This window comes from Zingiber officinale, chromosome 5B (assembly GCF_018446385.1).
Source record: "Zingiber officinale cultivar Zhangliang chromosome 5B, Zo_v1.1, whole genome shotgun sequence".
NCBI classification, from domain to species: Eukaryota; Viridiplantae; Streptophyta; class Magnoliopsida; order Zingiberales; family Zingiberaceae; genus Zingiber; species Zingiber officinale.
Window position 1 is genome coordinate 47,338,456 of NC_055995.1, and position 16,612 is coordinate 47,355,067.

Below are 16,612 nucleotides of genomic sequence, written 5' to 3' on the forward strand. Positions count from 1 at the left end.
GATATGTGAATAAGAAATATGCATGATATGTTTGAATAGAATGATATGTTATGTTATGATTAGTTGAGACGATGATATGTTGATCCATTCTTGATATACGATGATTCTCGATTTTAGTGAGTAGGAAAGGAACTTACTGAGCCATGAGTACTCATAGCTTACTTTCCTTGTACCGCAGATAAAAGAGAAAGCTGGATGAACAACGGAGCAGCAGGAGGAGCAGATAGTGATGTGTGTGGTGGTGGCTCGGCTAGGACGATTCAGACAAATTAATATTTTTAGTTATAAGTTCAATATATGCACATTTGAACAAATCAGAATATGTGATATTATGCTTAATAAATTAAATTCTTTAAAGTTTTTATTCTTCCGCTGTTATAGTAAAACATGTACGTAAGTAGTATAAGAACGTAGCGCCGCCCTTAGGTAAGAAGGGTGGGCGTTACAGTAACTATATATTTAGCATCACATAGTTGACTTATTCTAAGTAAGTTAAAATTTAATATATCGACTAATAATACTTTTTGAATAATGAACTCGAAACTCAGTTTGATATTACCTGTTCTGATTACCTTAAGTTTTTCATCGTTGCCAAATGCAACTAATCCTATGTTCCTGATTTTTAGCTTGGTGAACTTTAATCGATCAATAGTCATGTGTCTGGAACATCCACTATCTAATATCCATTTGTCCAAATCATTATGTTCTTACACATAAAGTATTTGATTTGGATGCAATTTTGACGGATTATAAGATAGAATAAATTCAACTTCTTAATTTTCCATCTCACCCAGTCTAGGTTGTCAACCATGTTATACCTGTGAGTGATTGTGAGATGGCTAATTAAATTTAACTTAAGTTTAATTAGATATTAGGTTAATTTGATTTAATTGGTTGATTTTAATTTTATTTAGATTTAGTTTAGATTTATTTTAGATTTAGTTTAGATTTAATTTAGATTAGATTTAATTTAGATTTTAATTTTATTTATATTTTGTTTAGATTTTAATTTAATTTAGTTTATATTTTAATTTAATTTAGATTTAGTTTATATTTTAATTTAATTTAGATTTAATTTAGTTTATATTTAATTTAATTTAATTTAGATTTAATTTAATTTAGATTTAGTTTAGATTTAATCTAATTAGTTATGGTTTTACAAATTTTTATTTTAATCTAAATTCATCTCACCCTTTCTATATTTCAATCAGGAATCTTATGGGTTTATGAGATGGTTAATTTTAATCTTTAATTTAGATTAACATCTAATTATTGATTTACATTTAAGTTAGACTAAGGTTTAACAATTAGTTAATTAAACATTCATTTCAATAATTGGCTTCTAAGCTATGACAAGACACTAGGTCTTCTTGGATATTGGAACAACAACCACTCCTAGACAAAGCCTTTTAAAGAAATTAAATATTTAAATTTCTTTCTGAGAGTTTTTGGTTTAACTAATCAAATGTCGATCAAACCTAAGTTATTATCTATCATAATGTAAGCATGTAAAAGTAAAGCGTTAAATCAAACATTAAATAAATTTATTTAATAATAAAGATGGTCTTTCTATTAGCTCCCCCTAGATCATATCTTCGATAAGATCTATCAAGATAGTGGATTTGATTCTTGGGGATCTAATATTGATCAAGTCCAACTTAGTTAACCAAGTTAGACTTTGAGACCCATGCTTTGACCATTTTACTATTTGTTCGATTAACAAGAGATAGGTAGAATTAAATTTTCATTTAGCCTTATACCCAAGTCCAAATCAGTTGTATACGACCCTTTGTTTCTCAAGAATTACGTAAATGTTCATGGAACCCAAAGTGAACCATTCCAACGATTCCCTAAGTTCCTTGACTTGACTTTTCAAGGTAGAATTTTCTTTCTCAAGTTGTTGGACTTGAGTTGAAGTTTCATTTTTAACCGATTCAGTCCACAAAATTGGGTTAGTCACTTCCTTGAGGGCTTTGACCTCCTCTTGGAGTGACTTAACCAGAGGTTGGACATAGCTAATTTTCTCGACAAGTAGGACATTAAATTATGTGATCTTATTAAAGAGATACTTACATAGGTTTGGGAACCTTTTGAACTAGATACGGATCTATGGCTACACTCGGACTCAGCTTCCTATCCTATCTCGAACTTGGTTTCGATGACTTGCTCTTAGGCTAGAAGTGCAAGGAGGCTTGTCTGTCCAAGATCTTCCTCGGAGTCTTATGATGAAGACTCATCCCACATTGCTTGTAGCACCTTCTTTTTCCATTGCTTTTTTGTTTCCTTTTGGTTTGGAAAATTTGCCTTGATATGTCCCTTTTTTATGTAGCCATAGCAGATGACTTCGTACTTGGCTTTTGGACTTGGTTGCATCAACTTTGACTGGATCACCTTTTTGATCTCTCTTTTGGTGAATCCATTCTTTTTCTTGTATAGCTTTTGGACTAGGTTCATGAGTTCAGCAGTAATTTCATCATCATCTTCTAAGTCTGATTCATCTTCAGACTCGGGTTTGATAGGGTACTTTTTCTGAGTCTCCTTAGTCTTTATTGTACCTACAACCAACACAATACCTTTCTCAATTGGAAGTACACTAGTCTACTCATGCAATTTAAATTCTAAAAATAATTCATCTAACCTAATTTGAGAGAGATCCTTTGAAACTTTATAAGCATCCACCATTAATGCCCACAAAGTGTTCCTTGGAAAAGTATTGAGAGCATACCTTATAATATCACGATTTTCTACCTTCTAACCGATTGCGTGGAGACCGTTGAGCAGGTCTTGGATCCGAGCGTGGAGTTAACTCGTCGACTCACCATCCTGCATTTTATTGTATAGTTTATTTAAAATTAAGTCTCATTTTCTTACCTTAGTGTTAGAGGTGCCCTCGTGCATCTCTATTATCTTTTCCCATAGTTTTTTGGCACTATTGAAGGGGTCGACCTGGTTCAATTCTTCTTTAGTTAAGCAACACTGGAGGGTTTGGGTTGCCTTTGCTTCGATCTTTTTATAGGTTCATGCATCCCATTTGTCGCAAGGGATGAATTCTCCATCTTCGATGGAAAATGTGAATATGGTTTGGATTATGATCCACATTTCCATTTGGGTCTTGAGGTGGTACTCCATTTGGCTCTTTCAGTAGCCAAAATCCTCGCTAGAGAATATTGTGTTGGTTGCTACTTGGAATATCGTACTCGTTCCCCTGTATAAAAATTTTGTACAAGTCCCGAACCTTTCCTAACAACCTATTGTGTTCTTTAGAAATTAAATTTGGAATCGCAAACAGAACTTAAAATTATTGATTCCAAATTTAACTTATCTATTCTTAGAGGTTTAGACTTGGATCACAAACGATGCTTAACATTATTGATCCAAATCCACCCATGTTACAAAGTTGATTAAATATTTATTTCAAAGATCGGCTTCCAGGTTAAACATGGCGAGGCACTAAGCCTTCTTGGGTATGGGATCATCCACCACTTCCTAAACAAAACCTTTCAACGAAATTCAATATTTAATCTCTTTACAGTAACCCTAGGTTTAACCACCAAGAACAATCGAATCACAAGATCAAAAAAAATAAAAGAAACACGAAATCAAAACATAAAATCGATTACCTAGAATCATTTGCCTCTTGGGTTTGGTAATTCAAAATCCGTACAAAGAAAATAAGTATGATGCGGAATAAGACAACTAGTTATACTTTTCTTTGTTAACAAAAACCTCTTGATCTTCTATTATATTCCTCTCCTTCTCTTGGACGTCGTGTGGGCAACGATCTACCAAGAAGAAATCCACCAAAGCCTTCTTCTCTTCCTCCAAGCTTCGGCCACCAAAGGGATCTAGACAAGAGGGTCTCCTTTCTCTTCTTCTTCTCCTCCTAGTAACCGGCCACCAAAGCTCCTAGTAGTCTTGATGCCACCGACCACAATGTGGAAAACAAAAGGAGATGAGAGAAAGGAAGAGGGCTGGCCACCAAAGGAAAAGAGAGAGGAACAATAAAATAGAAGTTGTCTTCCATGAAGGCACCCTACCTCTCTTTTATAATCCTTGGTGAATCCAAAAAAAAATAAAGTTTTATTACAATAAATAAAACTTCTTTTTCTATTCATGACATGGCCGGTCACCTCTTACAAAACAAACAAGGAAAGATTTTAAACAAAAATTAAAATCTCTCTTTTAAAATATCCCTTTTGTGGTTAGCTATAAAAGGAATATTTTATAAATTAAAATCTCTCTCTTTTAAATTCCTTTATGGATATCTATAAAATATACGATTAAAAATAAAACTCCTTTTATATCATGGTTACAAAAAGGAAAGTTTTCTTAAAAATTAAAATCTTTCTTTTAACATTATAGATATCTACAAATAAGGAAAGATATCTAATCTCTCTTTTAATCCTTTGTAGAAAATATATAAAAAGAAAGATTTTAAAATTAAAAACTCTCTTTTAAAATCATGTGGATAAAAACATAAAAGGAAAGATTTTATCAAACTTTTATTTTTAATAAAATTCCCTTTCCTTTCCTTACTTGGTCGACCACTTGCTTGGGCACCATGCAAGGCTTGGCCGGCCCTAGCTTGAGCTCCAAGCTTGGCTTGGCCGGGCCCTTGCTTGGGCTCCAAGCAAGGATAGGGGCTGACCCCTAGCATGGGCTAAGAGGCTAGGCTTTGGGTGGATATAAGACTATATATAAGAGGCTACAATAGGGACCGAGAGGAGGAATTGGTTTTGGTCTCCCGATGATCTTGAATTTCCCATGTTCGCCCCGGACACACAACTCAAGTTCATAAATAATAACTCATACCACTAAAGAGCTACAATTGAACTATCACACCAATCCCAAATTACATTATGGGCTCCTTATTATGAGTATGTCAATCTCCTTGTGTTTAAGATATCAAATGCCCACTAATTAAATGAGTTACTGACAACACTTAATTAATATCTAGCTCCAAGAGTAGTACCACTCAACCTTATTGTCATGTCGAACTAAATCTACCTGCAGGGTTTACATGACAATCCTTATGAGCTCCTTAAGGGGACATTATCAACCTAAATTACTAGGACACAGTTTCATTCTATAATCAATAACACACCATATAAATAATATCATTTCCCAACTTATCGGGCCTATTGATTTATCGAACTAAATCGCACCCTTTGATAAATTAAAGAAATAAATATTAAGTATATGTGCTTGTTATATTATCATGATTAAGAGAACGCACCTCCATAATAACAGAGATCTTGTTCTTTTTAAAGAGTCAGTATAAAAAGAAACTACCTCAAATGGTCCTGCTCAATACACTCATAGTGTACTAGTGTAATTTATTAGTCAAGATAAACTAATACCTAATTACACTACAACTACTCCAATGGTTTGTCCCATTCCATCTTGGTTGTGAGCAACTGTTTATAAATTTTAAGGAACTAATAACATGAACTTCTGTGTGTCTCTTCACACAATTTTATCTACAATATAAATTAAATGGACAACTACACTTAGCATAAATGTAGACACTTGACCAATGTGATTCTTATTTCAAAATAATTATTTATAAAAAACTAGACTTTTAGTATACACTCTAACATATTGGTGGCCTTGTAGTGTTGTAACCTTCTTGGTGGGTCATTAAAAAAACACTTGTAAAGACAAAAACGATGAAATTTGCTCTAAGACTTAGTCTTGGATTAGTAGTGCGGTAGAAAAATAAGGTAATAAATCGACTCAAATGGTGTTGCACCAATTTCGAGAAAAAATTTGATAGATCAACAAATTTGTCAAAAGAGGTTATTGACCAATCCTAACTTATAGAAAAAATTTGAAAATAGAAAAAATGTGTTAGAATTTATTTTAAAAGAAAGCGGATGAAAAAGCGACAAAAAAAATAATCGAACGGTAGTTGTACAGATTCAGAGCTACCCTACTCTGATACCAATTGTAGGATCGAGATGTGCTAGAGGGGGAGGCGGTGAATAATACTCATGGATTTTTCACATTTTTTCAAAAAATAGAGAATAACACGCAACGGAAATAAATAGATAATCAAAACAATGACACAAGTTGGTTTACTTCGTTCGGAGCCTGTGACAACTCCTACTTCAAGGGTCACACTTGTTGAGTGTTTACTTTGGGCAATTCACTAGCAATTTGTCAATTTACAAAGAAAAGTACAATCAATTATAATGGAATAGATTAAGTGCTATAACAGTAAACTATACCGATGACTTTAGAGAGTTGTAGATGGGAGCTTTCGGTCATCGGAGCAATGTTACGGCTTCGTGGACTTGTCTTTTGGAGCAGCAGGTAATCAATATATCGTAAGAATTTGTTATGTTGAGCATCTGGTTGAGGAGTCCTTTTATGGACTGTTGAAGGCGCCTTAACTCCAATGAAGGCACCTTTAGCTAGGATAGTTATCCCCAAATGCTCAGTGTCGATAACCTCCGCTGTATGCGCTATTTATCCACCCAAAGGTGCCTTTAGCCCATGGAAGGCACCTTCCATCCAGCATCCAAGGCACCTTCAAGCACCTGGAAGGCACCACCACGCCTCTTCCGTGTGGCCCTTCGGCCAAAGCAGCCGAGGCGCCACCAACAGCCATGGTTGTAATGCCCGAAAATTTCTAAATAAATTATTAGAAATATTCTATTATTTTCCAGGAATTTTAGGATATTTTTATGGAATTTTTAGAGTAGCGGAAGTAGCAAAAACAAATAGGAAAGTAAAATGGTCTAGGCGGGAATTGAACCCGAGACCTATGGGCCCTATGCCTTATAGAGGACTCTAGTAACCAAGTGAACCCAACAGGGCCGTGCTGAAAGAAGAGGGAACCAATTGTATTTATGTTAGAGTTGGGCGGAATTACCCACTTAGTATAAATAGGAAAATTATTAAGTGGGGAGTTGTTTTAACGCTACTCTTCTCTTCCTCAAACCCTCACCCGCCGACCCCTCTCTCTTCTCTTCTTCTCTCGACGCAACAAGCCAAAGGAAGAACCTAGGGTTCCATCCCTAGGGCCATAGGAGTACCTTCTGGCGACGACTTCAGCACGAGAACGTTCCTCTCCACGAGAAGGGCACGTAGACGCGAGGAGATCAACGAAGGGATCTTCTCCACCGGAAACCTAGCATTTAGATTTGTAAGAAACTTCGAGCAGGAGGTAAGAAACCCCTCACCTGCAGTATAAGTAGCTCTTTCGAGGTTTTACGCATTAGTTTAGTCGTATGCAGAATTTTAGTATGTAGGGTGTGAACTAGTGCACACCATATGTTTGATAAAATGTGTAGCTCAGTTAAATGCTACCACAGGCATTTTAATAGCTCAATAAATGCAATAGAAGCATTTTTACAGCATGTTCAGTTTTATTACAGCTCTTATGGGACTACAGTCCAATGGGTGGGCTCCCACAGTCGTCTATAGGTTCAGACAACCTAGCTCTAGGTTCAGATAACCTAGAAATAGCAAGATAAGAAAAGTTCAGCTATAACCAGTATTTTATTTTCAGCAGTGGCACTGTACTGGACTAGATGTCCATTGGGTTGGGCTCCCATAGTCGTCCCTAGCTTTAGATAACCTAGTAAACCCTACTAGATTTGGAATTTGTAACCCCGGGTCTAGTTAGGGATGCGCGCATAGCAAGTACAGTTGTCGGGCCCATCAGCAGCATGATTATGTATTTTCATCTATTTATGATAAATAGTTTTCAAAACTTCACAAAATAGTGTATGAAAATATAGAGTAGCTTAGCATCAGTTAGCAGTAATGTAGCTCAGCTTTTATTTCAGTTTAGTCTTATGGATCCACATGATAGTTCTATGCTTAGTTTTGAATGTCATGTATTGTATGTCATTATGCCATATTTTAGCAAACATGTTTTAGAAATCTTAGCATAATTATCAGCATGTATTTCAAATAGCATGTTTTAAAAGCATAAATTGCATCGAATGCATGTTTTGTGAGGTAGATGGTTTCTTACTAGGCTCCCAAGCTTACAGATACTTCTTTTCCTTATACTGCAGACAAAGGTAAAGGAAGGATGGATTAGCGGAGGCTAGAGGACAATGCTACAAAGATGTGTGTGGGCAGGAACTTGGATTGAAGACCCTTGGGAACTAGCAAACTTAAAGAATTGGAACCTTTTGTTCTTTTCAACGTTTATGCACTTTTAGAATGTTTAAGAATTTTGAATTGTGTAACCATGCTTATGCCATGCCAAGGACACTAGCTAGCTTATTGATGAGTAGTAAATCATGCACAATGTTAGTGAAGACTAACTACAATGTTCTCTAGGCATTTTAGGTTTATTATATTGAGTTGTGTATGATCGAGCTCTGAAATCAGAGTTCTGCAGCGAAATAAAAAACTCCAATCGATCGACCGATCGATTGGAGGGACCTCAGTCGATCGGTTGATCGATTGAGAGCTGATTTCCGTGAACAGTAAGCCCTGGAATCGATCACTGGATCGATTGGCAAGTCTGGATCGATCAGTCGATCGATCCAGAATATTACCCCGCGCACAGTAGCGTGCTGAATCGATCAATGGATTGATTAGTCAGGACGGATCGATCAGCTGATCGATCCAGAATCTTGTCCGTGCACTGTATCTCGCTGAATCGATCAGAAGATCGATCAGATGACTCCAATCGATCAGCTGATCAATTGGAGTGTCTGATTTCAGCTGGAAGGGTCTTAACTCAGTCTTTTGAGCAAATAGAAAGTATGAGTTCCTTCCCTAGTGTATGTATGTCAATGGAAAGGTCTTTGAACCTAATCTTACAGGCTGTAATAGTCTCTAGCAGAGTAAGATTTTATTCAGCTCAGATTTCCGCACCTTATAGTTTAGCACAACATAATGTAACTGTCCAGCCTCGCAGCCTAGTTCAGTAGGAGGCGGGTCATTACAATGGTGGCACCTCGTACATAGTTTATCCGAGTTTTTCTTTGTGCATCTCATTTCCTGCAAGACATATTAGTCCAAATACAAAGTATATCCTATAAGACAAAGTTGGCACAATAAAATATGAATAATAAATTTTTTGACAGTCTCAAGACTATCCGATTTTGACTTTTGGATTTTTCAAAAATCCTACGTCGAACTTACACCTACTGTTTCCTTAATAGGGAATGCACCCTCACCTACTCCTCTCAAGATAAATTACCTTTTGCTAGATTGGTCCTCCAGACAATCTAAACTTTTGCTTAACATCCAAGGCTTTAAGACGTTTCTGCTAGACGTCCAATCCTCGGTCCATCTAGTTTTCTGCCTGGTGTTCGCAACCCCCAAGACTTCCACCTAGAATCCGCGATCCTAGGATCTCTCCTGACATGCTTGACCTACTAAGACTACGCCTATTTGCCCGAACTAGGATTTCATTCCTTAACTGCAGTTAGGACTTTCCACCTGCCTAACCGTAACTAGGGTTTTTCTTTACCTAAGATAACTTAGGACTTTGCTGCACATTTAGTTCAACTTGTTAGATCACAAGATAGCTTAACTTTGAACCCTTTGCCATTATCAAAACATAGGTTCGATCGTATGGTGCTCGCTGCACCAACACATCCATCTCCAACTTCTTATCGATGGGCCAGAATAGAGCATGATGATCTTCACTCTTCTTCCACACCATCAGTCATTAAGGAGAAGAAAGGGCTTTTCCATTTTCCTTGTATTGGACAGCAGCTTTATCCCTCTTCACCACATCACCGATCATCAATTCTATTCTTCTTGGATTAGATCCGTCCTCAATGCCAATCATCACCAAAATGCATCCATGCCACATCCACCATCCACTACAACAAAAACCCTCATAGACATCGATTTTCCACCGGTGTCTATTACATTTTCGACCGATGTCTATGAAGCCGATGTAAAAGGTCTGCCATTTTAGACATCGGGTTAAAACCGGTGTAGCATCACTTAACGACACCGGTGTTCGAATCGGTTATTAACCGGTGTAGTATCACTTAACGACACCGTTTCATCAACGGTGTAAAATCGATGTAATATTATATGTTAATAACACTAGTTTTGGCAGCGATATACAACCAATGTAATATTAGTTAATAACACCGGTTTTGTAGCGGTGGAAAACCGATGTAATTTCATTAATTTTTAACAGCATAAATTCAATTTCCGAAACAGTGAAAAAAATGATAAAATGCACCAATATTATTTTTACAATAGTATCCATAAAATACACAAATATTCACAAATTACACATATTCTTCTTCCATCAGTATCCATAAAATACACAAATATTCATAAATTACATAAATATTCTTCTTACAACAGTATCCATAAAATGCACAAATTCTTTTCACAACATCAAAAGGTAATAAATATTGTACACATCAAGATAATATCCGCAATTTACATTCCATGCAAATGCATGCATCATCCAAAGTTTTCAAAAATCAAATACATTTCCTACTCAAATGTAATCTAGCATGCATTCAGCCCACTCGAACCGCACTTCATCAATTTCAACTTTGGAGTACTTGAGATTTGTAAACTGTAAAAACACATAAATAATATATTAGTAAACCAAGACCAAAAATCATAATTGAAAAAGTAGTAAGAGCACCATGTAACAAGATGACTAATTGGAATGCTTAAAAAGAAAAACATTCATCAATTATCTCAACCACATCATATAGTGATAGATCTATCATTCCTGGGAACTTAATATAATCCAAACTAAAAATTTTAATCTAACTACATAAACAGCAATTTAATCTTTCAAATTCAATTCATTAGTAGTAGACCCAAATGGCATAACTGTTTACCACTAAGAGTACATGGAAAGTAAATAAATTCACTTTTAGTTTGCAAATAATAAATTCACTTTTATCACTAAGAGTACATGGAAAGTAAATAAATTCCTCAACAGCAATAAAGATGAGTAACATCAATTCATTTATATGATTTCCAATGAGATATATATGCACCTTAGATGATAATTTATGTTTCAGAAGTGAAGCAACAGAGCATAAAGCAACAATAGTCAATAACCACACCTCATCGCCAATGTCATTCATGTAAAGATTCAGCCATAGCAAGGACTTAGTTTTCTTAACATACTCAGTGATTCTAAAGGCACCTTTGGGACCAATCTCATTGTTGCCAATATCTAGAAGTGTTATTTTTCCTAAACAAGAAGAAATATAGTTTTACATAATTGCTGAGAAGTAGTACAATCAATAAATACTGGAAAGTCAACAGATCTGATGAAGAAATTAAATCTGCAAGAAAGAACTGCATGGATAGAAAATCTAAGTGTGTGTAAGTCTTATTAGCTTGAGATGTATAGATCGAATTGCCTTATTCTCAACTAGTGCTCTAGCAAGACTTGCAAAACCCTATAAAATTTCACATGGAAATAAGGTGTAAGAAGTAAGGACACCAGAAACAAAGTGTAAAAGATCTAGGAATTTCATAAAAAAACATGAAAGATTGCCCAAGAATAAGGTCATACAGAATATAATTGTGTGTAAGTCTTAAGTCTGTGTGGATTGGCTGTAAATGGATGTGGAATGGCTACTCTTTCCCTGTTTGCGCAAATGATCAAGTTCAGATTGCGATCAGATAGGATTACCTTCATCGAAATTTTGATGGCTTGCAGCCATGTAGGAATGATTGACACTGCTATCATCGGCTTCAATTGCATGAAGACGGTTTATGGAGTTGAGCCAAAGGCAGAACATGTTGGATTCTTGGTGGATGCTCTTTCTCGTGGGGGGTATCTCGATAAGGCGAGATCAGTGCTTGAGAGCATGCTTTTCGAAATAAATGCTTCTGCTTGGTGTGCACTTTTAGGTGGATGCTTTGCTCATGGTGATTACGAGTTAGGCGTAGTGGTGGCGAGGCATCTCATTGAGCTTGAGCCACCGGAGGAAAGTGGATATGTAGCTCTGCAAAAGTTGTATGCGATTACTGGTAGAACAGAGGATGCATTGAAAGTGAGGAAACTGATGTGTGATTTGGACTTCAAACAATCCTCAGGAGCAAGCATGATTGAAGTGGAAGGAGCAGCGTGTGAGTTCTTGGCAGGAACACTATGATCATCTAGAGACAGGTAAATACAATCTCATACAATTCCAAACAATCTTTATCTAAACCAGAAGAGAGGAATCAATGGAATGTGCTTGGGTTAGGCATGATAGAGATCCATCCGAGTCACTTTCCGCACTATGCTCAGTTTGGCATGGTTGTAGTACGGCTCGAGAATTGGATTTGCCCTGCAAGCTGCTAGTATGGTGTAACCCTTTGACACTACCCAATTTGCATCTCTAATCGGAACTACTAATGGAAAACTAACATATCATAAAGTAGAAAATTTTAAGTTCAACATTTTAACCTACCATGGAAACAAACACTCCACAAGAGTATATCTGAGGACATTGTAAAAGTTTCAAGATTGTTCATGTGGGCATTTAGTTTAGTAAAAGGAAGTTAAAAGATGGGCATACAAGTTCCTGACTTACATCTAACAAGTGTCGTAGCTTAACGGGACTAAATTGATCCACTGAGGAACCACTGGTTCTTTCTTCTCTGCTCTTTTCTTGGAAGCAGAGAAGAACTAGCTAAACATAGTGCGGAAAACCGACCTAAACAAACTAAGATAAATACAGTCAAATGAACTAGCTAAACATAGTAGGGTATTTGCATTTAGCAACTACTATTAGGAGTATGATAATTACTTTGTGTGAATTCCTACTATATCAACCACAGTAAATTTATCTAATACCATTAAAGAATTTTGTCATTTACCGTCAAAGAAATCATCTAATATCAAATTATCAATTAATGATGATAATGAACTTTAATTTTTCTTGTATTCCAATACACTACTGTACTTCCAGCAGAATCAAATTGCTTATTTCCAGATGAATAGGCGCAAACATAAAAATTAGTAAAATTAAAAATAAAAAATGGACTTACCTTAGCTCCTTCATCGCCAATATTATTTCCTGATAGGTTCAGAGTTTTAAGCATGGTATTCGTCTGAAGAACACCATCAAGTGCCTTTAGGCCAACTGCTGTAAACCCATTGCCAGAAAAATCAACTTCCTCTACTGCCTGAGACTTGGAAAAAAACTAATGAGATGCTAAACGACACTAAAAAAAGTTATGCTTAAATGTCTTGCTTTAGTAATGTCATACCTTTAAGAGTCTGGTTCAGCAATAGTTTACAAGTAGGAACAACAAAAAAAAGTAAGGTTATGGAAAAGGAAGGAAAAGAACTAACCTGATTATAACCAAGGCTTTCAGCAAGAAAAAACAGACCATCATCACCAAAGTTACGACCTAACAGAATCATGAATTTGTTAAATATCTACAAGTATTCCATTACCTTGGTAGAGTAAATGTAAATTTAATCCCCTGAAAAGTTATCTCAGCATATTCATTACCAGATATTAGATTTAGAAATAATCAGTTATAGAGTGAACAACTGTAATCACTTGCTGTAGATACATTCTAACAAGTTCAGTGTGCTAACCTGACAAGTCAACACTTCTGAATGTTCTAAGTTCCTTGGAAAACTCATTTAGTTTTTTCCTAAACTCTTTTTCAATTTTTACAGCACCACATGATAGCAGGTTAGTCCCAGGAGAAAAGGACCACTTAAGTCGAGACAACGAAGCTTTTTTAATCTTAGATGTTGAGCCCTTTGGTTTTGGCATGATTAGTTTTCCAACCACCTTCCATAAAACTCTATGCTGAAGGAGTAAATTAGCTGTACCATCTGAATAACTAAAGCATGATGAAGCAAAATGGAGTTCAACAAAGCTATGATATCTTTTAGTGTTTCTTGATGCATGTTCTAGTTGACGTTTTCTAGTTGACTACTTCAATGAGATGAATAAATCCAAAATGGAATAATTACTGAAAAATTTAGCTTATTTCTCCTGCCATATATAATATCTTAAGATCCTATCACTTTTTGAGAACTTCACTTCAAACAATGTCAAAATCGCTTTATAGTTGGTTGCGGACAATCAACAAACACATTGTGGGAGGTTAAAGTGGACATCAAAGATCATCCGCCTGGATTAATTGAGAGAGACATAAAAATGAAGAGGCATGAAAAGAAGAAGTATCATACAATTCAAGCAAATCAGATGCAACCAAAATATAATATGAAACGCGATACCATCAAGGAAAGAGATCCTTGCAAAAAGCAGCACCTTTGGGATTGGGCATTAACTTGTCTGTCACAAGGCAAAATCTTTGAGGTAACTGGGATCCTTCCGGGCTCGCTCCTGGAACTTCTTGAACCACCAGTCAAGGATATCCATGGGCACGACGAGCCGACTTCCGTCAATCCCGCAGAAGGACTGCATGAAATTGAAGAGGTTCTCGCCAACCCTAAGAGCGAGTCGCTCGGCCTTCTTCTCCGCAACGACATAAGTGACAGGTGGCAAGGAGGCGAGGTCCTCGACCGAGATGCCGATCTTGGCAGAGGTGAGCGCGAGCTGGAGAGGATTAGGGTTAGGGTCAGGAATGGGCGGTTCTTCGGAAGGGTCAGGCCAAGGGAGGGAGAGGAGAGCGGATGGGCGGGCAGGGTGGACGGCGCCGCAAAAGAGTCTGGAAGTAGACGGCGAGGGCCTTGCCGGGTGGGAAGGAGGAAGCCGCAACCGGGAGGAGAAACACACAGAGTTTTCTAATGTCGCGGTAGGCATCGCTAACGAGGGAGTTCATGTCAAGGATCCAGTGGAGCGGGTCGATCTGCACGAACGCCGATGCGTCCATGGGGAAGCTTCGCTGTAGTCGAGGTTCTTCTCCATTTTCTTTGATGACTATTTAAAGTCATCTTCATCGGATCGGTGGAACTTAGGGGGTGTTTCGTTAAATGATGGGAATGACTATGGGTATAGGTTTGATAGTAGGGTGGAATGGGAATAGGAATGGAAATGAAACCCATCAAGTTATATGGGTTTGGTTGATTCCCATAAATCTGGTAATCATTCCCAAAATGTGATTCCCAAACCCACAATCCAAACACTATCTTTTACTATCATTCCATTCCCTCATTCCCAAACCCATCAACCAAACACCCCCTAAGAGTATCACCTTTCCCCCTAGTCGTCTTCATCTTGCCTCCCTCCGCCGCTACTACTCTAAAACCCTAGAAAACAAGACAAACTCATCACCTCTCCTTTCTCGAAATGCGAAGAAGGGTTTCAGCTAAGTATTAGTGTGAAAATTAAATTATTTTATTTTATCATAGACACCGGGTTTTAAAAACCGCTGTTAAAATCGATGTCTATTAACGAAAAAAAAGGCGCTCATAGACATCGGCTTAAAAAACCGATGTCTATGAGTGAAAATCTACGCTTATAGACATCGGTTTTTGGAAAAATCAGTGTAAAATACTCAAACACATCAACTTTTGCTTAAAACCGTTGTTGTTCCACCGATGTCTATGAGGGTTTTTCTTGTAGTGTTCATCGATCTGAGATGCAGTGATTGTTAGAGGTATGAAGGGGATATGGGTTTACCATTTCCTTCAGGATTCTATTTCCATCATCCAGTCGACACTGATCTTCATCGCCAAACATTCTTCCTAGCTAATCTATTCTGATATAAGTTAGGAGAAAACCTAGCTTAATTTATGAGCATCATTCTGATCTTCAGATTTCCCTATTGCTGGTTGGTTCCATGTTTTCAATTTATTAGTAGAATGCTTAGTTCAATTCCCTTTTACACTCCCATTTGAATTATAATTCATTCTTAGTTTAGTTAATTTGCATTTGATAGTTAGTTATGTTTCTATTCGCATTTGATTCTTGTTATACAGTGGATTATGCTAGTTTAGTTTACTTGTTCTTAAACTTCATGAATTGATTTGAATTCTTAGTATAGTTGTTTTGGATCTTTTATCAATTGTATGATCTTTAGTTTCCTTGCTTTACATTTTCTTGAATTGTTTTGCAGTGTAGTTTAGCAAGTCTTGATTTCATAAGATGGATTACTTCATGTTTGCCATCATCTCTTTCATGTTTGTAGTTTAGTGAATTTCCATTTTTGTCCATTGTATTTATGTCCATTCTTTTCTCTTAGCTTTAGCATTCAGAAACCCCAAACCCTAGTTTGAATAAATTCAATCCTAAGATTTGAATTCACTTGCTACATTCCTTGTGAAATACGATTCGAGTTGCTCTATACTACATTAGTGTAGAAAGGGATTTCAGTATTTTATTTGTACTTATTTAATGACAAAATTGGGTTTATCACCTTTATAGTTTTTTTAATTTTAGTGCATGATTATTTATTGTCATTTATTAATTAGACAGTAGTTACTACTTACCTTGACTCTACTCTATTTGCTTCTTAAGTTGATACTTTATTACTTGTCCTTACATTTAGTCTATTTGATATCCATGTAGTCTCGTTGCTATCAATAATATTTATTGCTATTGATACTTATGTCATTATGGTTGTGATATCATAGTGTATCTTGTAGAGCTTTACCTTTGGTTGTAATTATTTCAGCTGGTTTAGTTATTATTGTTGTGTATACATTTACCTTTAGACTACCCACTAGACCAGATAGTGGTAGCTTATATTGTTGCCTGCAACCCATAACTAGATAACT

General features: G+C 36.4%; 1 pseudogene; it reads right to left on the bottom strand.

Annotated features, from left to right (window-relative positions):
* Nucleotides 1–14,228: 14,228 nt before the first annotated feature.
* Nucleotides 14,229–16,049, bottom strand: LOC121986627 (annotated as a pseudogene).
* Nucleotides 16,050–16,612: the final 563 nt, after the last annotated feature.